The sequence below is a fragment of the Chlorocebus sabaeus genome, chromosome 6 (assembly GCF_047675955.1).
Source record: "Chlorocebus sabaeus isolate Y175 chromosome 6, mChlSab1.0.hap1, whole genome shotgun sequence".
NCBI lineage: Eukaryota > Metazoa > Chordata > Mammalia > Primates > Cercopithecidae > Chlorocebus > Chlorocebus sabaeus.
Window position 1 is genome coordinate 29,836,608 of NC_132909.1, and position 21,572 is coordinate 29,858,179.

Below are 21,572 nucleotides of genomic sequence, written 5' to 3' on the forward strand. Positions count from 1 at the left end.
TCGTCTCAAATAAATAAATAAATAAATAAATAAATAAATAAATAAAACTTGATAGCTTGGCATAGTGGCTCAGGCCTGTAATCCTAGTGTTTCAGGAGGCTGAGGTGGAAGGATTGCTTGAGGCCAGAAGTTTGAGATCAGCCTGGTCGACATAGCAAGACCCTGTTCCTACATCAAATGAAAAAAATAACCTGGTGTGGTGGTACATGTTTGTAGTCCTAACTACTGAGGAGGCTTAGCAAGAGAATTGCTTGAGGCCAGGAGTTTGAGGCTGCAGTGAGCTGTGATTGCACCACTGCACTCCTGCCTAGGCAACAGAGCAAGACTCTGTCTATAAAAAATAAAATAAAATAAATTGAACTTACAACATCTGAATTTTATTCCCGGATACAGACCCTCTCTTAACACCTCTGACCTCAGCTTTGGTACCTGTGCAGTGGAAACTGTATTACCCACCACACGGCAATGTGGTCAGCATAAAAGAAAATAACAAATATCAGGGAGTTTCCCACCCTCTTATATCTGGAGTGGAATGTGCTTTCTGCGTGGAGTGCTGCATGTCTCTGAAGTTCTGCACAAGCTGTTGGCCCTCACAGACTTTGTTCTTCACTGTCATTTCCAAGTCTGTCCCGGTTACTGTTGTGTGTGGTATAGATAAAGCACTTCTCATTTTCTTAGTATCTCGACTACAGGGGAAAATTATAGTCATTAACGCACACTATTAAATTATGTCAAACACTAGACTCAAAATTTCTGCTGAATACCAAGTAGGTTTTGGTTAAAAGGAAAATCTGATGTAGATTTAGGACTCTGTTTGGGATTGTCCCTCTAGCCTCCCCTCTGCTCTGCCCCATCTTCTTCAAGATGGTATAATATGTTGCTGAATTTGAAAGGAGATAGGAATAAATAGCCCGTGGGAGATCTGGGCCAGGTGTAAAGTCTGACTTTGAACCTGGCAGCGTCAGACCGTGGACCTGAGTCAGGGGCTGCCATGTACCAGTGCAACTGTGGGAAGAAGCAAGTGCCTTCTCGCCAGCAGCCTGGCTGTGGCAGGCCTCCCACGGGCACCCTCGGATCTAACCTTGTGGCAACCTTGCGGCCCCCAAATGCAAGCTCCTTTCACAAAAGTGGCAGTCACGTGTTTACTGAAAATTTCACTGGGAGATCCAGAAAAAGGTCTCTATCACTCAGCACCTGTCAGACAACTTCAGTAATTCAACTTCTGTAATTTTGCAGCCCCCATCATTCCCCTTTCCTGCTACCTGCTTGCCAGCCACTCAATTTTCCCCTGGCCCTACCCCATCCCTGTGTTAGCCACTGCCTTGGTGTGTTGGAAAATTCAACTCTGTACCAACTCCTCCTCTCCTGCATCTCCATAGTCATCACCCACTCAGCAGAGGGCCTCTGACGAGGGATTCACCTCCCTCCCATCTCCATACCCATCACCCACTCAGCAGAGGGCCCTGATGAGGGATCCCCTCCCCCACATCTCCATACCCATCACCCACTCAGCAGAGGGCCCTGAGTGGGTGATGGGTATGGAGATGAATCCCAGGAGGATTCCCCTCCCTGGGAGGCAGGGGGGATGGTAACATACACATTTACAAGTGCTTTCCTTTCTCTCTATGGTACTGTGGATGGCACAGTGTGAGGCTCTATGACTCCAGCAATGATTAAGAAGCGGGTGTTGGCCAGGCATGGTGGTCACACCTGTAATCCCAACACTTTTGGAGACCAAGGTGGGATAATTGCTTGATGCCAGGAGATCAAGACCAGACTGGACAGCACAGCAAGACCCTGTCTCTACCAAACATTTTAAAAAATAAACTTCATGTGGTGTTGTGCACCTGTACTCCCAGCTACTCAGAAGGCTGAGGCAGAAGAACTGCTTGAGCCTAGGAGGTCGAGGTTGCAGTGAGCTGTGATCCCACCACTGCACTCTAACCTGAGTGATAGTGAGATTTTGCTGAAAGAAAGAAGGAAAGAGAGAAAGAAAGAAAAAGATAAAGAGAGAAAGAAAAAGAGAAAGAAAAAGAAAGAAAGAAGAAGAAAGAAGGAAAGGAAGCGAAAGAAAAGAAAGAAAAAAAGAAAGAAAAAGAAAGAAGAAAGAAAGCAAGAAGAAAGAGAAAGAAAGAAGGAAAGAGAGAAAGAAAGAAAAACATAAAGAGAGAAAGAAAAAGAGAAAGAAAGAAAGAAAGAAAGAAAGAAAGAAAGAAAGAAAGAAAGAAAGAAAGAAAGAAAGAAAAGAAAGAAAGAAAAGAAAAGAAGGAAGGAAGGGAAGGAAGGGGAAGAAAGAAAGAAAGAAAGAAAAGAAGGAAGGAAGGGAAGGAAGGGGAAGAAAGAAAGAAAGAAAAGAAGGAAGGAAGGGAAGGAAGGGGAAAAAAGGAAGGAAGAAAGGAAAGAAGGAAGGAAGGAAGGAAGAAAGAAGAAAGAAAGAAAGAAAGAAAGAAAGAAAGAAAGAAAGAAAGAAAGAAAGAAAGAAAGAAAGAAAGAGAAAGGAAGGAAAAAAGGAAAGGAAAAGAAAGAAAGAAGAAAGAAAGAAAGAAAAAGAAAGAAAGAAAGAGAAAGAAAGAAAGAAAGAAAGAAAGAAGGAAAGAAAGAAAGAAAGAAAGAAAGAAGAAAGAAAGAAAGAAAGAAAGAAAGAAAGAAAGAAAGAAAGAAAGAAAGAAAGAAAGAAAGAAAGAAAGAAAGAAAGAAAGAAAGAAAGAAAAAGAGAGAAAGAAAGAAAGAAAGAATCAGGTCTTGTCCACAAAGTGCTCTCCCTCTGTGGGGTGAACAGCCAGCTTTCTGTGGTGGCTTAGTTTGTCATCATGCATTTTACGTCGTTCACCACTGTTTGTGCTCCTAAGAACCCCCTCCAGGAAGACAGACTTTCTCATCTGCACACAGCAGCAGGTGACACAGGGCCTGTGAGTTGTGGCTTCTCTGGCATCATATGGGAGTCTTGGCCAGAATAGACTACCGCCTCTCACATTTTAAGAAAAGTGGTTTTGATTCTATAACAGAAAACTCACAAGTCATTCAAGAGAATTCCAAATGACTAAATGAATAGAGCAGGTTTCATTACCACACAGAGCCTCCCTCTCTGTGGAGGCATTTGGAATTTGGTGAGGACTCACCGTGTCCCTATAACAAGAACCAGGGCAGTGTCTGGAACCTGCACCCCTAGGCCTCCCAGAGAGGAAAACAACAGGACGTTCCCAGGGAATCTCGCCTTCCCCTTGCTCTCATCTCCAACCGTCCCCATCTCATGGAAAAACACAAAATAAACTTTCTGCTCTGAGTCTGGAATTTGGAGCCAGCACTAGGGGAAGGAAGAGGGTGCCAGCCCTCCAGAAACCCAGCCGCCAGCCGTGGGCCCCCTTCACAACTTCGGTGGCGCCTCTTCCTTTATGGCAGAGTTGCTGATGGGAGCTAAGTAGGGCCATCCATCCGTGCAGTTGCGCAGGTTTCATCAAGGGTCTGCCTGACAGTGCTGGGGCTCAGCAAAACAGCTCCCCCGCTGTGAAAAAGTGCTCATCGATGTTCCAGTGTTCTTTCATTTATGGGTGGCTCTCCTCATCCCCTGACATCCTCCTCCCCTGCTGCTTCTCTGCACCCATGACAGCATCAGAGGCTCGGGAGAGCAAGATTGCTCCAGCAGACGTCTTGCACATCCAGAAAACCAGCGGACAGTTTCCACGCGGACTTGGAGGGGCCGGAGACGCAGCTGCACCAGGCTGCCCTGTGAATGTAGGGAGGAGGTCGCGTGGAATGGCTTCACTATAGTCTTCCCAACTGTCGAGGACCCTGACCTCTTCCTTTTAGGTGCAGATTCCCATACAGTTAAAAGCAGTAGCTGAAAGAGGCGTGTTAAGCAGTCAACAAAGCCCCTGGAAGCTTCATCACTTACCTCCAGTGTTCAGATTTCCCATCCTCCTAGACCAGGGCATTTTGACCTGGGCCGCACTGACATTTTGGCTGGATCATTCTTTCTTGTGGGGGCTTTCCTATGCATTGTAGGGTTGGTTAACAAGGTCCCTGGCCCCCACCCACTGGATTCCAGTGGCACCTCCCTCAACAGTGTGAACAACTAAAAATGTCTCCAGACACTGCCAAACATCCCCTGTGGGTGAAATCACTCCTAGTTGGGAACCACTGACCTAAATGGTCCTGACATGTACCATGTTCTTTCTTCTGCGTTCTCACTGTCATCCCATTGTCACAGCAGCAGTGTAACCACACCTTCATCATCACCATCACCACCATCATCATCCCTTAGGCAGCATCTGTGTCAGTCGTGATTACTAACATCTGTTCATGATGATGGAGGACCTCGTGAAGGAGCTGTACTGCTCCCCAGGTGCCTGGCATGTTCCTGGAAATGTGTGCAGAGCAACCCAAGATCCCTGGGAACCCTAAGAGGTTAATCCTATTATGCCCATTTTAGAGATAAGAAAACTGATGATCACGGAGCCTAAGTAACTTTTCTCGAGATGCAGCAGAACACAACTGTGCCTCTGTTTGACCTAAGTCAGAGATTTTGTTCACGGTACTCTGCTGCCGTGCACTTCTCTTTGTTCCATTATCTCTGCCCTCAAGCTCCTGGCAAGGGTCAGGCGGAGGCCTGGCATCCTCATCAATGTAAGGAACAGGAATCAAGCCACTCAGCTTAGCTCAAGTAATTCAAATTAATGTGCACCTTGTCTTTTGAGGCAATAAAGAATTGTTTGTAACACAGGACTAATCCCAGAATTCTGGTTCCAGCTTTGACTTGCTCTGTGAGCTTAGACAAGCCACTTGACCTTTCTAAGCCTCCCACACTTTATTTGGAAATGCACTAATACTTGTAAGAAGATAAGAACCGCACCTGGATACAGTTAACCCTCACTGAAAGCTGCGTGTTACTATTAGTGACAGACACTCTCCGGGTAAATCAACATCTTTCTTTTTGTTCTCTCTGCAAAAGTGGTTGGGGAGATGCTGTGTGAGTTTAGGGGAGATTAGAACCCCAGTGTTGGGGTCAGACAGGAAGATGCCTGACTGCTTCTCTTAATTTCTCCCCTGAGAAATGGCAGTTTGTCTTGGACAGAGCCCAGCCTGGGTGTCAGAGGTCCTGAATTTCAGTTTTGGGAATGGACCACATATAGCAAGACTGAGCAAGTCATGTACCTGCCAGGGCCCTGATTTCCTTATCTGCACATTAGGCTAGATAATCGCAAAGCTCCTACATCAGCATGTGTACGACAGACAGTTTTACTCACCTGCTATTGTAATGCACACACTAGCACCTTCTATGTCAGCATTGGATGAGGTCTTTCTCCAGTGCTGACTGGGCTGGCTAAGACCAGAGAGTGGTCGGGCTCTCTCCCTGGAACAGCTCCCCAATGGCTGGCACCCATCCTTGCCCATCTCTGACAGCAGACACCCTGCTCAGGATTGACGACCAGAAGTGTGTGTATATATATAATGGATAGATAGATCAATCAATAGATGCTTTTTCCTTTTATACATATTTTATCTTTTTCTTCCGTCTTTCTATAGCAACAGATTCTTCAAACAAGCTGCATTCCCATGTGTACTCAGTCAGGTGTGCTTTTCTTAGGCAGAAAGCAGGATATGCAATCAGGTTCATACACAGCTGGTGCGACTTCATGAATGCATCTGAAGAACCGATTGGCTGGACACGTTTTTAAAGCTGTCTCCTCTTGACCTGTAATCTGAAGATTGATTTTGCTGAGAGAAAGGGCTGAATTGCAGGTCAATACCTTTTTTTAAGAACCTTCTCACTTTAATTAATTGTCCTTACAATGTCCTAGATTACAGCTGAGGGATAGGTGATAAGAAATTAATGAAAGCGCAGAGCGTAGGGAGGAGGTAAGCCCTGACAAGATTATAGGGTGCGGGAGAGGAGGATTTAGGAAATGGACTGAGAGGAAGCAACGTCTTGGGTGATAGCAAAGGGATGATTTCCTGTCTGTCTGTCTACCTGTCTGTCGCTCCATTTGACAGCACTGTCTCTAGGCCATTTTGTTTTTCAGTGGTGCTGGACACAGCTCACACCATCACCTTAATTTATAAGACACAGGGTTATTGGAAGGAGCTTTGCAATCACACGATCATGCTGGCAGCTCCAGGTCTGTCCATTGCTCACCTTGGTTTGCTTCTCTGGTAAATGGGTATAAGAGTTCCTACCGCATACGGAAGCTACTTGGCTCTATGGCAAGCAGGGGCTGTGGATGGGTCAGGGAGGAGGCTGGGAGACAACCCAGGGTCACACCAAAGCCATGCCTAGTGTCCTGCCTCCTCCCTGAGCTCTCTGGGACACAGTGTGCTTCTCCTGCCAGGTAGGGAGAGGCCCACAGGGGCTTCGGAAGTCATACAGTGGCCCTCTTCCACAGAGGCTTCATGCACACTTTCTGCTTTTCTGTTTCTTTCACTTCCCTTCCTCCAGGGATCTTTGGGTAGTGAAGTGCCAAGAGTAGAGATCTTTGAAATCAGACAGCCACCATCCAGCTCTGCCTGGCTTTGTGAGCTTATGGAAGGCATGCATTCAACAAAAGACATACATGCCAAAGCATGCTAGGAGTTCAGTAAACCATGCAGGAAAACTAGAAGGTGGTCACTAGCCACTGGAAGCTAGACTGGAAGGTCAGCAAAGCTTTCTCTGAGGAAGTGACATTCAAAGCCTGAAAAGACAGCTGGGAATCAACCAGGACACAAAGAAGCAGGGAAGGGGATGGAGAAGAGTTCCAAGGGAAGGGAAGAACCTGCTCAAGGCCCCAAGCAGGGCAGAGGCCAGTGTGAAAGGCTGAAGGCCTTGCCAAGCAGGGCTGGCAGAAGGGGAAGTGCAAGAAATGAGGTTGGAAACCAAGGGAGCAGAGGGAACATGAAGGTTTAATTTATAAGACACAGGGTTATTGGAAGGAGCTTTGCAATCACACGATCATGCTGGCAGCTCCAGGTCTGTCCATTGCTCACCTTGGTTTGCTTCTCTGGTAAATGGGTATAAGAGTTCCTACAGCATACGGAAGCTACTTGGCTCATGGCAAGCAGGGGCTGTGGATGGGTCAGGGAGGAGGCTGGGAGACAACCCAGGGTCACACCAAAGCCATGCCTAGTGTCCTGCCTCCTCCCTGAGCTCTCTGGGAAGTAGAAGTTGGTGTCATATCTAAAGGGCAAGGAGAAGCTCTTCACGGATGGTGACTTCTTTTTTTTGTTTTGTTTTTGTTTTTAAAGAGACAGAGCCTTGCTCTGTTGCCCAGGCTGTAAAGCAGGGGCACAATTATGACTCACTACAGCCTTGGACTCCTGGGTTCAAGCAATCCTCCTACTTCAACCTCTGAGTAGCTGGGGCTACAAGCACACACTACCATGACCGAATAATTTTTTAAAAAATTGTAGAGATGGAGTCTCATTATGTTGCCCAGGCTGGTCTCCAACTCCTGGCCTCAAGCCATCCTCCCACCTCTGCCTCCCCAAGTGTTGGGATGACAAGTGTGAGCCACCATGCCTGGCCTCTAGAGACTTTAGTGCATCAAAGTTTATGGTTTCTACAAAGGCTCTCTATATATCTTTATATCTCAGAGATATAAAATTAACAAGTCCCTACCCTTGAGGAGCTCCTAAAGTCATGGAGGATCATCTTTATAGATTTAACATATAGTTAAACCCACAGTCCTTGCTTGTTAGATCTGCTACATGCTGGGCTCCATACTAGGAGAAAATCAGTCATAATCTATGCCCCACAGGGCTTGCTGCCCAGTGAAGACACAGATATTGAACAAATAATCCCAACAAAGATGTAGACCATTTTCACTATAATCCAAGGCCATTGCAAAGAGGAGTAGAGGACTTTAGGGAAAGCACAGTGTGTGCAAAAGCCCTGTGGCAGGAGGGGTCCTGGTGCATCTGAGGGGCTGCAGTGGGAGTGATGAGAGGTCACTCTAGGAGGAAGGTTGGGGATAGACCCTGCAGGTCTGCAGGGCCTTGTGAATAGCCTGAGAGTGTGGTCAGAATCCACACAGTGCATACAATGCACAGAGGGAGCAGGGGAAAGAGCGACCCCACCTGGAGGATCAGGGAAAGGCCAGTAGACAGGGATCTGGGTTTAAAGGATGCCTTGTCCCTCTCTCAGCCTGGTGTAGAGAAAAGCATATGAACAGCAGGATGAGAACATGTTCAGAAAAGTTCCTGTGGCTGGAGGGCCAGAAGATGGGGGTGGAAGGTGAAGTTATGGAAGGAGGCAATTGGGGTCAGATCCTGAGAGCTTTCTAGACCAAGCTAGAGCAACCTGGACAAAAGGATCCACCAGCTTCTTGAAAAGGCACTTAGGCTGTGGGGGTCAGGGCAGGTCTAGAATTCAGGTCCAAGGGAGTAGCTTGTCCAACATCTTCTCTTTAAGAGGAGACTGAGACCCCTTCCAGCTCTGACATCCTCTAACTCTCAAATGTGATTTGCAGACTCAACCATTGCACCCTTGGAGATTGTTGTTGGGTAATTCTTACATACTTGGTGGCTTTAATAACAGAGTATGATCTATCAAAGCTCTAGACACCAGAAGCTGGATGTTGGCAGGGCCATGCTCCTTCCCAAGGCTCTAGAAAAGAACTATTCTTTCCTCTTTCAGATTCTGGTGGCTTCAGGTGCCCCTTAGCTCAGGGCAGTTTCTGTCCAGTCTCTGCCTCCACTTTCAATGACCCTCATTTCTTCTCTCTGTGTCTGTTATCCTTGGATTTATGGCCCATAAATTAAACCAAGATGATCTGCTTCTCTCAAGACCCTTAACTCAGTTACATCTGCAAAGACTTCTTTTTGCAAATAAGATCACACTCACAGATGCTAGAGATTAGGACATGGGCATATTGTTTTAGGGGACACCATTAACCCACTGCTGACCAGCCTCAGAGACAACCACTAGATTGTTTTTCTGCAAAGGTGCTCACGATAGTCTCATAGGACTTTCTAGTATTTTAAACTTTTTTGTTGTTGTTTTCGAGATGGAGTCTCACTCTGTCATCCAGGCTGGAATGCAGTGGCACGATCTCAGCTCACTGCAGCCCCCATCTCCAGGTTTCAAGCGATTCTCCTGCCTCAGCCTCCTGAGTAGCTGGGATTACAGGCACATGCCACCAGCCCCAGCTAACTTTTGTATTTTTAGTAGAGACAGGGTTTCGTCATGTTGACCAGGCTGGTCTTGAACTCCTGACCTCAAGCAATCTGCCCACCTCGGCCTCCCAACGTGCTGTTAAACTGTTTTTAAGATCTTTGTTTATGACAAAGCAAAATGAGAAAAGGGGAATTCTCCACAGTGGCAAAATTTTCACTACAAAATTTTCATTTGGTTTCTTCTCTCTATGCCCAAGTCCTGTATCCACATACATGAGTTGTGAAGGTCTGGGCAGAGCTGATTGTCATCCAGCCTCAGTAACAAAGACTGTGCCACCTCTGTAACCAAATGTAAGCAGACAAGCGGCAGGAAGCCTCATGAACTCACCGGGATTGCGAGGCACTTTGGTCTCCACTCCGGAATGAGAGTCTCAGTGAATGCTTGTTGGCTGCGGGGCTTGAATGCATGAACCCTGCTTAGTGAGGTTTCCCTCCCTTAACCAGCACTCCGTGGTTATCTGATGCCTTTCTCCACAATACGTGGTTCTGAGAAATCAAATTAAATATAAAGTCCCTCTGCCACTAAGCAGTTCATTGGAACCCTCCTAATAAAAATTCTTTTGAATGTGCCACTCAGCGGAATTCTGTGTAATTCTAGACAAGAAAAATTATTTCGGAAATATGTTTCTGTATTCAACGGTGTAATGAATACAAACCTTCTTATCACCCAGCACGGAGATAGCGGGTGTGACTGCATGTTAAAGACTGTTTGTAAAAGGGGCGCCTTAGCTATCCTGCAGCACACCCAGCCACCAGTCCACGTGGGACCTGCCTTATCTCCTTTCTACGGCTACAATTGTGGGAGAGGAAGATAATGAGGTTTTTTTGTTGTTTTTTAAAAACCATGTCACAAAAGGCAAATAGAAACTTAAGCCCCAAAAGAAATTTCTCCATTAACACAACTTCTGAAAATATTCTGTACAAAGAAGTCCGTCATGCTACCCCTCCAAAACCCTTGCAGAAGAAAAACATGTGGAAATTCATCTACAAACAAAGTTGGAGTGTTCCTCGGGGTTTGTTCAAGACATCGTTGTCCTCGAAAACTCTTCAAACTTCTCAGAGGCCGGTCTGGATCACTGAGGTTCACATGAGACACTATTTGAAAAGGAGTGCTGCTTCATTCTGCAGACCTTACACTACACAGAACAGTCAAATGTGGTGCCAGAGAAGAGTGGGAGAAACAGAGCCTGCTGAGCCAACTTCAATGAACTGATAAAAAAGACTACAATTAGTGCCACCACCAATTTTTATATTTCATGTTAAAACCATGCATTTTCTTATATAGGTTAAACATATTTCTTACAATGTTATTTTCCCCATCTACAGAGAGCACACTTATGGCTAATCAAGGCTGAGTTCTTAGTGCCTGGATTTTTCGTGTGCATAGATTCGTATGTTTCACAGGTTCCTAAACGCCAGAAGTCAGAGGCCAGAGCACCTGAAATGTGAACTGAGCTCACGGAATCATCATTGTCACTCAGGACATTCCAACATGTTTTCCTGACATATCTGTACCAATTGTCATCTCTATAATTAAAACTATTTTAAAACTAAGTTCCCTTCCTTAGACTCTTTCCAACACTGCCAATCTCAAAAGAATCACTTGAAGCATGATTCAAATTTTAAAACATGTTAGGGCCAGGGAAGTGCCTCAAAGTCAGTGTGACCTGCTTGGGCACGGGAGGTGGGGGCAGAGCATGTGTGAGCCCTGCCTGTGAGCAGCGTACCCTCATGGGCTCTGCGGTTCCAGCCTTTCCTGCAGAGCTGAGTCCGACAGACAGCGCTACGCAGGAACTCCTTCTCACACCAGAACTTTGCCAAAAGATACTCACAGGCTGAAACTGCCAGTGTCACTTTTTGGCTTAGAACATCACACAACGTCCATATGGTCATTTGTACAATGGAATCTATGTTGTGGAACAGCCAAGATAAAAGAGGCAGATTCAGCAAGGGGAACTCTTACTCTGATTCATAAATACTTGGTGTTTAACGCAGAACCTCTCTTGGTCCAAACTCTGCTCTCCTTTGACTCCCTAATCAAGTGACAGGCACTTGACAGACATCCTCCTCTCTGTCCCACCAAACCACAAAGAACCTGCTCATCCCTGAATTTCTCCGCATTCCCCAAACCTGGCCAAAGCCTTTGGGTCAGAACTTTCTCCTAATGCACCTGCTTTCTAGTTCCTCTGCTTCCCATTCCTTCCCTTGGTGCTAAGATCTTAGTTAGATGCTGGCATGGGCTTCTTTTTAATTAAAACCAAAGGCCACCCTCACACCTCAGTGCCCTTCATCATCTCCCAACTCCTTGCCAGAGCAAGTCCGGCCTCTTGAGGGTGATTCCTGTCTTTGCAGCATCTGGCTTCAACCTGCTCCCCCAGCCTCCCTCTTTGCTCCCCTCTACCAACACGCCGTGCCCTTTCTCACATGAGCATGGCTCTGAGGAATGTAAGACCTATGAACACATGAGCACAACCCCAGGTATTCCCAACTACCAATAATTAAGCAGGTACTTTGTTAACCCTGACAACAGCTATGAGCAAAGCCCCAGTACATAGAAGTTACAATTTCCCGTCTATGTGGCAGATATGAGTGGCTGTTAAGGTGTGTGTTAATTATTGAAATGTGCCCTCTCCATTCTGAAAAACATTCTTTTTCTTTTTTTAATTTAGTTTTTATTCCAATAGGTTTTTAGAGACTAAGTGGTATGTGGTTACGTGAACAAATTATTTAATGGTGATTTCTGAGATTTAGGTTCACCCATCACCCAAGCAGTGTACACTGTACCCAGTGTATAGTCTTTTATCCCTCAACCCCTTCTACCCTTTCTCCTGAGTCTCCAAAGTCCAATGTGTCATTCTTATGCCTTTGTGTCCTCATAGCTTAGCTCCCACTTGTGAGAACATGCAATGTTTGCTTTTCCTTTCCTGAGTTACTTCACTTAGAATAATAGTCTCCAATTCCATCTAGATTGCTGCAAATGCTATTATTTCATTCCTTTTTATGGCTGAGTAGTACTCCACGGTGTGTGTGTGTGTGTGTGTGTACATATGTATGTATGTGTGTGTGTGTGTATATATATATGTACTACATTTTCTTTATCCACTTGTTGATTGATGGACATTTGGGTTGGTTCCATATATTTGCAATTGCAAATTACGCTCTGAGCAACATTTTCATGCAGACTGATGGGGTCCTGCTGGCTGCCCAAGCACGGCATGCTTCACTTCTCATCTAAACTCAACTCCCCTTCCAGTTGACTTTCTGCACATTGGAGGCGCCACTAAGTATGCATGTCAGAAAGTATACTCCATGGAATGCCAGTTCAGCTGCAGGCTAAAGACCGTTTATTGAGGCCAAGGGTTATTCATTTTTATCTCTTTGTAATAAGAGACTACTGGTTTGTTTTTCTATAGGATTCCTAAAATCCTTAAATCAGTTTTTAAAGGCTGAGTAGGAGGGCATTAGAGTATGCAAACTTTCCCAAACTTGTTTGCCTGGATATCACCAGCGAAGGCTGTAGAACAGCAAAGTTTGGAGAGTGTAAGTGAAGTAACTCAGGCGAATTGCTAACTAGAATAACCAGCTTAGAGAAGAACATAAATGACCTGAAGGAGTTGAAAAACACAGCATAAGAACTTCATGAAGCATACACAAGAATCAATAGCCAAATTGATCAAGTGGAAGAAAGGATATCAGAGATCGAAGATCAACTCAATGAAATAAAGTGAGAGGACAAGATTAGAGAAAAAAGAATGAAAAGAAACAAACAAGGCCTTCAAGAAATATGGGACTATGTGAAAAGACCAACTCTACATTTGATTGGTGTACCTGAAAGTGACAGGGAGATTGGAACCAAGTTGGAAAACACTCTTTAGGACATTAACCAGGAGAACTTCCCCAACCTAGCAAGACAGGCCAACATTCAAATTCAGGAAATATAGAGAACATCACAAAGATACTCCTTGAGAAGAGCAGCCCCAAGACACCTAATCATCTTTCCCCATAAAGCTCATCGGACTAACAGTGGATCTCTTGGCAGAAACCCTGCAAGACAGAAGAGAGTGGGGGCGAATATTCAACAATCTTAAACAAAACAATTTTCAACCCAGAATTTCATATCCAGCCAAACTAAGCTTCATAAGCAAAGGAGAAATAAAATCCTTCACAGACAAGCAAATGTTGAGAGATTTTGTCACCACGAGGCCTGCCTTACAAGGGCTCCTGAAGGAAGCACTAAATATGGAAAGGAATAACTGGCACCAGTCACTGCAAAAACATACCAAATTGTAAAGAACATTGACACTATGAAGAAACTGCATCAACTAACAGGCAAAACAACCAGCTAGCATCATAATGGCAGGATCAAATTCACACATAACAATATTAACCTTAAATGTAAGTGGGCTAAATGCCCCAATTAAAAGACACAGACTGGCAAATTGGATAAAGAGTCAAAACCCATCTGTGTGCTGTATTCAGGAGACCCATCTCATGTGCAAAGACACACATAGGCTCAAAATAAAGGGATGAAGGAATATTTACCAAGCAAATGGAAAGCAAAAAAAAGCAGGAGTTGCAGTCCTAGTCTCTGATAAAACAGACTTTAAACCAACAAAGATCAAAAGAGACAAAGAAGGTCATTACATAATGGTAAAGGGATCAATGCAACAAGAAGAAGTAACTATCCTAAATACATATGTACCCAATACAAGAGCACCCAGATTCATACAGCAAGTTCTTAGAGACCTACAAAGAGACTTAGACTCCCACATAATAATAGTGGGAGACTTTAACACCTCACTGTCAATATTAGACAGATCAAAGAGACAGAAAATTAACAAGAATATTCAGGACTTGAGCTCAGTTCTGGACCAAGTGAACCTAATAGACATCTACAGAACTTTCCACCCCAAATCAACAGAGTATACATTCTTCTCAGCACCGCATCACACTTATTCTCAAATTGGTCACATAATTGGAAAGAAAACACTCCTCAATTTTTTCTTTAAAGCAGCATTCGTACTGGTTTCCTGCCGAGCTTATTTTGAAACACACCATCTTACAGTTTCCTGTTGTCATTCCTGTAGGCAGCTGCAGAATAAAACCCTGCCACCAAACGTCATTCCCACAACATTTACTTTTCTGTTCCTAGATCCATTTTTTCAAGTGGGACGTCTGGCCGTTTGCTGTCTATATTAATTTTCTGGGGCTGCCATAACGCAGTCCTGCAGTCTGGTTGGTTTAAACAACAGGAATTAATTTTCTCACAGTTTTGGAGGTGGGGAGTTGCAGATAAAGATGTTGGCAGATTGGTTTCTTCTGAGGCTGCTTTTCTGGAATTGTAGATGGCCATCTCCTTCCTGTGGTCTTCTCCCTGTGTGTCCAAATTTTCTCTTCCTATAAAGACACCATTCATAATGGATTAAGGTCCACCCTAGTAATGTCATTTCAGCTTACCTCTTTAAAGACACTGTCTCCCAATGCAGTCACATGTTGATATGAATTTTGGGGGGATAGTCCCTAACGTTGCCAGAGCATTGCAGTGCTAAATCGGGGGTATTGCAGGCAACGTGAATAAATCACTAAGTTCAAAATTTCAAAATGCTGTAAGAAAATACATAATCAAAAATACATATATAATCTGGTTGGGTGCAGGAGCTCAAGCCTGAAATCCCAGCACTTTGGGAGGCTGGGGCGGCTGGATCACCTGAGGTCAAGAGTTTGAGACCAGCCTGGCCAACACAGTGAAAGCCCGTCTCTACTAAAAATCCAAAAATTAGCCAGGCGTGGTGGCGAGTGCCTGTAATCCCAGCTAGTCTGGAGACTGAGTGGGGAGAATCACTTGAACCCAGAAGGTGGAGGTTGCAGTGAGCTGAGATCACGCCACTGCACTCCAGCCTGGGCATACCAGGATGAGTGAGACACCATAAAAAAAAAATACATATATAATCAAAGTGTTCAATCATATTGGAAACTCCATCGGAAAAGTGAATTCCACAAAGAATTTCCTGGCTTTGGTGGATGTGGCAGGAATAACATACGTAGCAGTATATTTCTATGGACCTGGGTTTCCAAAACCTAAATCAAAAACAGAAGGTAGTGGATTATTTACCTCATTATCTGAAATACACATCACCTAGTCTTCTTCCTTAGAATACACACGAATCACACTCACACATACACACACTCACATATCCTGCTGGAATTTAATTTTTGAAATTTCACGTACATTTTTCAGGGAACTCTGACATCTTTCATCTTGGCTGGTTTCTACTGCAATCCTATTAAACAAATACAGATAAGTTCATTATTTTCCATTGACAGATAAGACCACTCAAAGTCAAAAGAAATTAAGTGACCTTCCCACAAGATATTCCCCTCTCGGCTCTTTTAATAAATTTATTAAGATTCTTTGGGTAGCAAATAACATAAACCCAATTCATACTGGTTTAAGTAAACAGAAAAAATAAGCTTATGTAACTAAAGACCAAGGGTAGATCTTTTTGACCAAAAGGATAGCTAGGTCCAGGTTTGCAAAGGACCTCATTAGAAATTAGTCTCTCTCTGTGTCTTGGCTCTGATTTTCTTGATTTGTCTTCATTTTCAGCTAGCTTCTCGCCTCTTGGTGGCAAGATGGCCACCAGCAGCTTCAGAGTTCTCTCTTCATCGGAGCAACCTCAATAGATACCATGTGCTGCTCTCCAACATAAAACACACTTGGTTTTAGAGAAGAATTGGTAAGTGAAGGCTGTTTTTCATTTGTTTGTTTGTTTTTTCTCATAGGCTTTTTTGATGGATTAAGACTCGTTGTTGTTTAATGATGTAGTTGAATTTCTTTTTGTCTTCATTTGTGCATTCCACACCCATGGCAGACATCACCAGTCAGTCATGGAATATTTTCTGGCTGGTTTCTTTTTTTTTTTTTTTGAGACAGAATCTAGCTCTGTAGCCCAGGTTGGAGTGCAGTGGTGTGATCTCTGCTCACTGCAACCTCTGTCTCCCGAGTTCAGGCGATTTTCCTGCCTCAGGCCTCAGTCTCCAAGGAGCTGGGATTACAGGCAGGTGCCACCATGCTTGGCTAATTTTTTATTGTTAGTAGAGACGGGGTTTCACCACATTGGCCAGGCTGGTCTCAAACTCCTGATCTCAAGTGATCCACCTGCCTCAGCCTCCCAAAGTGCTGGGATTACAGGCATGAGACACCGCACCTGGCGTATTTGCTGTTTTCAGTCAGTAAGATCTGGTATGTGAGTTGAAACCTTAGAATTCCTCCTAGCAAGGATGCACATCCTGGTGTCTTTTCTTCATCATACTCTTGTTTTTCTTCTTTTTGAAAATTCATCAATTACTTGAATGTTTTTTCCAGAAGCTTCTCTGGCTGTCGATAAGTGTTTCCCCAATAAAACCTAAATGAACCAAGTAACAGTGAAGTGAATCACTAAAGCATAGCTGGACTCTTCTTTACCCTCTCCTTTGCCCCATCCTCTCCCCAGCAGACCAGGAGCTTACCCTTAAACTCCAGAAAACTCTGCAGAGCCATTTGGCCCAGTTCATACTGATTAAGAATAGGCATTTATGATAATGATGACTTTTCAAATTAGAGCCTGAGTATTTGCTGCTACCATATATTCAGCACAATCGCATTTGAAAGACTGCATCAACTGACACAATTTGGGCATTTTAAAGGTAACATAAAGTGACGATATCACATTAACTAATAACTCTGCAGAAATTACAGAAATGTTTGCATTGCAGTGGGAAAGAAAAGCCAGACACCCTCTTTCCCCTCCCTTTCCACTCTCCCTACCCCACACAGTGACAGATGGCAATGGTGTCTGTGAAACCTCTGGTCTCCGGTCCTGTCTTGCCCACAACCGGCATGTTGGTGGCTGTGGTGGGCTCTGAGCATGAGTGGCAACAAGACAGAGCCAGCAAGTACCCTACAGGCCATTGCGAGTTGCTGCTGAATTAATAGGCTGACAACCAGTAGTTGGAAGATTTGCCACTGAGTTTGATGAGACAGCTTTCTATGCCTAAGAGAGCTGTGGCACAAGGAAGCCTTTTTGCTAAGAGACCATGACCTCCCCTAGTGTCTTGGCTGTTTAGGTCTAACACATTAAGAAGCTGTTTCTAAGAGTAAAATAAAGAAATCAAACCCAGCAGGGACCTGATGAGAGCATCCTCTGTGTCTTGGGTGGGAGGGTCTTGGCCAGGGCTGCAGGAGGCCAGCTTTCAAGTGTTTGAAATCCTGGGTGAAAGGCAGGTGAGCACTGGGTCCACAGTAATGCAGGCGGCAGGGAGTGTTATAGGGGGTGTCAACAGGAACACAAGGCAGGAGGCACAGGCAGGAGCACACGCAGTGGAAATGCACAGGCAGGAGGCAATTCAGTGGAACTTGGTGCAGGGAACGAGGCTTCCTGCAGCTGTGTCTTAAAAAGTGAGTAGGATTTGGACAGACCAGGGAGCTACACCGGGTAAGGTGATTGATGCCAGTGATGCCAAGGGACTTCCACTGGTGGTGTGTTCCCAGGTGAAGAAACCAGACTTCATTTCTGTAGGCAGAAGGAGCCTACAGTGACTGGTCAGAGGCACGGCTGTGAGAAGAGCGTTTGTGAGGGCTCTGAGAACAGCGTTTTCTATGCATCACTTAACTTCACCGCCTCTTCTAGACCAACGCATGTGCTAAGCTGTCATTCATTTACTCACAACTTCCACTGAGTGCCCATCTGTGTCTGTGCTGTGCTCTGTCCATGAGGCGGGCATGGGGTATTTCTGAGGTCATGTGGGTGTGAAGGACCTTTGGGGCTCCCACACCTTGGACAGCCCCTGGCCCAGGGTATACACCTACAATTATGTGTTGAATAAATGTCTCCATACCATGTCTTCAGATGATCAGTCAGACAATCAGACCGAATGCTTAAGGTTCTCTTTCTCATTTTGTTACTCACATGACAGGCGGGTTCAATGGCTTGGCGGGTGACGTCCAGTACCACAACCAAGGCGGGTTTAACAAGGGGATTTGATGCCTTGCAGCAAGTAAGGAGGACATGGGGGATAGTTCCCAAGCAGTGCCTCCCGGAACAAAGGTGAAAGCCTGGCTTTTATTGGGCTGGTGAGCTGAGTCATCGAATGTGGAGATGGAGTAAAGCCCATCATGATCATGTTCCACATACCTCACATGCACGGAAAATGGTGAATGAGCTCCTCCCTGGGCAGGGATTTTAGTACACTAACAAGGGAAGTTCTCCAAAGTTCATCTCCAACTCAGGCATCTCTGGGTCAAACCCATTTTTGTTTTTCCAGGGCTGAGATTCTTCCCGGAACTCTTTGAAACAACAACACTGGCTGCAGTCATTACCAGTGGGAGGTTGTTCGCAGGGCATGCACAGAAACCTGCGGACGGTGGGTTAGGCTCTTGCAAGACTTCCCTGAAAGATCGGACCTGATCACTGACAACACTTGTCTGCATTTTCCCTTGACAAGAAAGTCCACTGCATGATGAAGCTGGTTCTCCAAGGCAGACTAGATATAGAAAGGTTCCTGGAAGAGAGAGCTTAGGAGCTGCAACTTGAAAGATACGTCAGAGATCTCATTGTGTTTGCCCTCCGGCCATCCATTCTCCCTTCTGCTGCTGCCAGCATCTCAATTTGCCTTGAAGAATCGTCCTTCTGTTGGTCTCAGACAATGTGGATCTGGTGCCCAGCTCCTTCCTGTACACACCAGCTTGAGCAGTTGACAGCTGACTCAAGATGACAGCTGTGCCATCCCCGACCCTTGTGACCGGTTCAGGAGTGTGCATTTTAAATAGGTCAGTCTACTATGGAGCAATCCCACACATTTTTCTAGAAATCGGAAAAGGGAAATTCTCTTGTCTTAGGGACTGTGCAGTAAGGCTTCCAGGGCGGACTCCCCAAGAGTGTGGTCAAGTAGAAAAAGTAGAACCAGGAGATGGAGCGAGGGCAGGGTCTGATTAGAGCTGGGGAAAGGCTCCAGGTGGTTCGTCTGATGAGACAGTTTCTAAGTAATGAGGACAGTTCATAGGTAATGAGGAAGTATCCTCCAGCTAAGCTGTAGCCCCAAGCAAGCTATCTGGTTCCCAAAAGCATGGCAGACTAATACCTCCTTCCAGAGTGTTCCCGAGGAATACTAGACAGTATTCACTGAAGAAAGCATCACACTGAGAGACTTCCATCCCAAAGGTGCAGTAATGGCAGATTTGGCAAAAATAATTGGAAAACAGTGTCATGGCATCTCAAATTATTCCACATCTCTCCATCTCTATCACCATCACAGGCATTCAGGCCATTGTTGCCTTGCCCTGAAAGTCTAAAACAGTCCTCAGTTTTCATCCATATCCTCCTGTCTGCCATTTTCCACAGTGCATCCAGAATCATCTTTTTAAAATACACATACTGTTAAGTCCCTTTCCTGCTTAAAATCCTCTAACGACTTCTCATTAAAATGAGAGTAAAATCCAAATTCCTTATCAAGGCCTGTTTGGCCCTAAAAGACTTGTCCCAAATCTCCTCCTCTATCTCATCTCATGTGACTAAAATTCAGCTACAGTGGCCTTTATTTTGTTTCCAAACACATCAAGCTCCTTCTGACCCTATGGCTTTGTTCTTATGGTCCCTGTCACCTGGAATATACTCTTTCATACTTTTCTTATAGCTGAATTCTCAACCTTCTGTCCCAGCTAAAATGTCACCTCCTCAAATAGTTCTTCTCTTGCCACCTTATGTTCTCCACCTCAATCAGTTTTTAACCTAGGCAACCCTGATAAATTACTCATGACATTCAAACATGTATCTACAGCGGCTCCAAATAACTGAAAGTCAGCTACGCAAGGGCAGGGATCTTGTCCATCCTTGTCCACAGCAGTGTTTTGAGCTCCTGGAATGAGCGCCATGTTCCGTATTCCGTTAGTATTTGTTAGATAAGTGGCTGGATGGATAAATGGTGATTGTCCAAGGCAATGTAGTTCCTAGATGCTATGGAAAGCTGCCAACCTCAACCAGAAGCTGTTTAGGAAATTTTGAAATCAAAGAATCTCCGGCTCTTAGAGCCACAGAGTCCTTGGCAAGAGACAGCTTTCTCAGCACAGACTACCACCAAGTATAGAAGCAGACAATTCAGATGAGAGCCAGCTTCTTCCATTGCAATGAGATTAAATCTGCTAGTAGGGTCAAGTGCAAGGTACCTTAGTTTCTCCCGTCTGCTTGCATTGAGATGATGACTAACTTTCAAATTGCTGTGCTGTGCAACCTGTCTTATTCTACTTCACATGGGATGGGTCACATACTGGTGGTATGAGACAGTTTGAGGGAGGTACATCTCACACATGAGTATGAAGCCCAGTCATCACACTTATAAACTCTAGAGGGATCAACCTATTGTATTTTGGAAGGAAGGGAATAATTTTGGGAATCAGTAAAAACCGAGCATGTGCTTCAACTCTCTGTGGGCACTTGTTTTCCCCACTCTAAGAGTGACCCATTCTGGAATAATCTGAATACATTTAGCTGTCCACTTCACCTGGCAGACACCAGACAGCCATGGAGTTCAGACTCCTGACACAAGATGAAAGTGGTTCTGATCCTGAATTCCTTCCAGCAGTGACACTTCCCGACATCATCAATCACTCAGACCCAGAGAGTGGGCCGAGAGCTTTGGGCTAAGGTCCTCGGCAGTCCTTTAGCTGATGAATGTGTCTGTAGGCTTAGAGACATTTTCTGTGTTCTTTTTTTTTTTTTTAATCAAAGTAATACATTGAATAGTAAAAAAAATTCAAAAGATAAAGGAATAGGTTATTATGAAAGCCAAGTTTAATGCGCTTCCTCCATCTCATGTCTCAGAGATAATTTCTTCAGGTAGTTTCTGTCTTATTTCCTTTGTTTTTTACCTCCGTGGTGTGAAATAATATGAATGTATATCTGTATTGATTTATTAAATTGAGGCCAGGCACAGAGGCTTACACTCATAATCCCAGCACTTAGGGAGGCTGGGGCTGGAGGACCGCTTGAATTTAGGAGTTCAAGACCAGACTAGGCAATATAGCAAGTCCCTCTCTCAAAATTTCCCAAAGGAAAGAAAATATTTTTTAACATTGGCTAGGCAAGGTGATTCACACCTATAGTTCTAATGACTCAAGAGGCTGAGGCAGGAGGATTGCGTGAGCCTGGGAGGTTGAGGCTGCAGTGAATTCTGATGACACTGCTGTACTCCAGTCTGGGTGACAGTGAGACCCTGACTCTAAGAAAAAAGAAAAAAATAAAAATAATTTAAAAGATGTATTAAATTTGGACAATATCTATTGACTCTCTAAAATAAGAAATAAGGACTTAGCTCACCAGTACCTCTTCCTCTGTTTCTCTTCTTCATGTTTAATAGTTGTATTATTTTTAACTCTTCCATTGATTACATTG

The 21,572-nt window shown here is 44.7% G+C and overlaps 1 long non-coding RNA gene and 1 other non-coding gene across 3 annotated transcripts in view; one reads left to right on the forward strand and one right to left on the reverse strand.

Moving 5' to 3' along the window:
• LOC103234414 (uncharacterized) overlaps positions 1-20,601 on the forward strand; it is a 47,862-nt gene extending 27,261 nt beyond the window's left edge. For both annotated transcript variants that reach the window (XR_005238216.2, XR_497602.3), the window contains 2 exons: positions 15,755-15,884; positions 18,451-20,601. This is a non-coding gene — a long non-coding RNA (uncharacterized lncRNA). The remainder of the gene's footprint in view (positions 1-15,754; positions 15,885-18,450) is intronic.
• LOC119621824 (small nucleolar RNA U13) lies at positions 20,431-20,533 on the reverse strand. Its single transcript, XR_005238423.1, has one exon. It is a non-coding gene; the product is annotated as a small nucleolar RNA U13 (small nucleolar RNA).
• Positions 20,602-21,572: the final 971 nt, after the last annotated feature.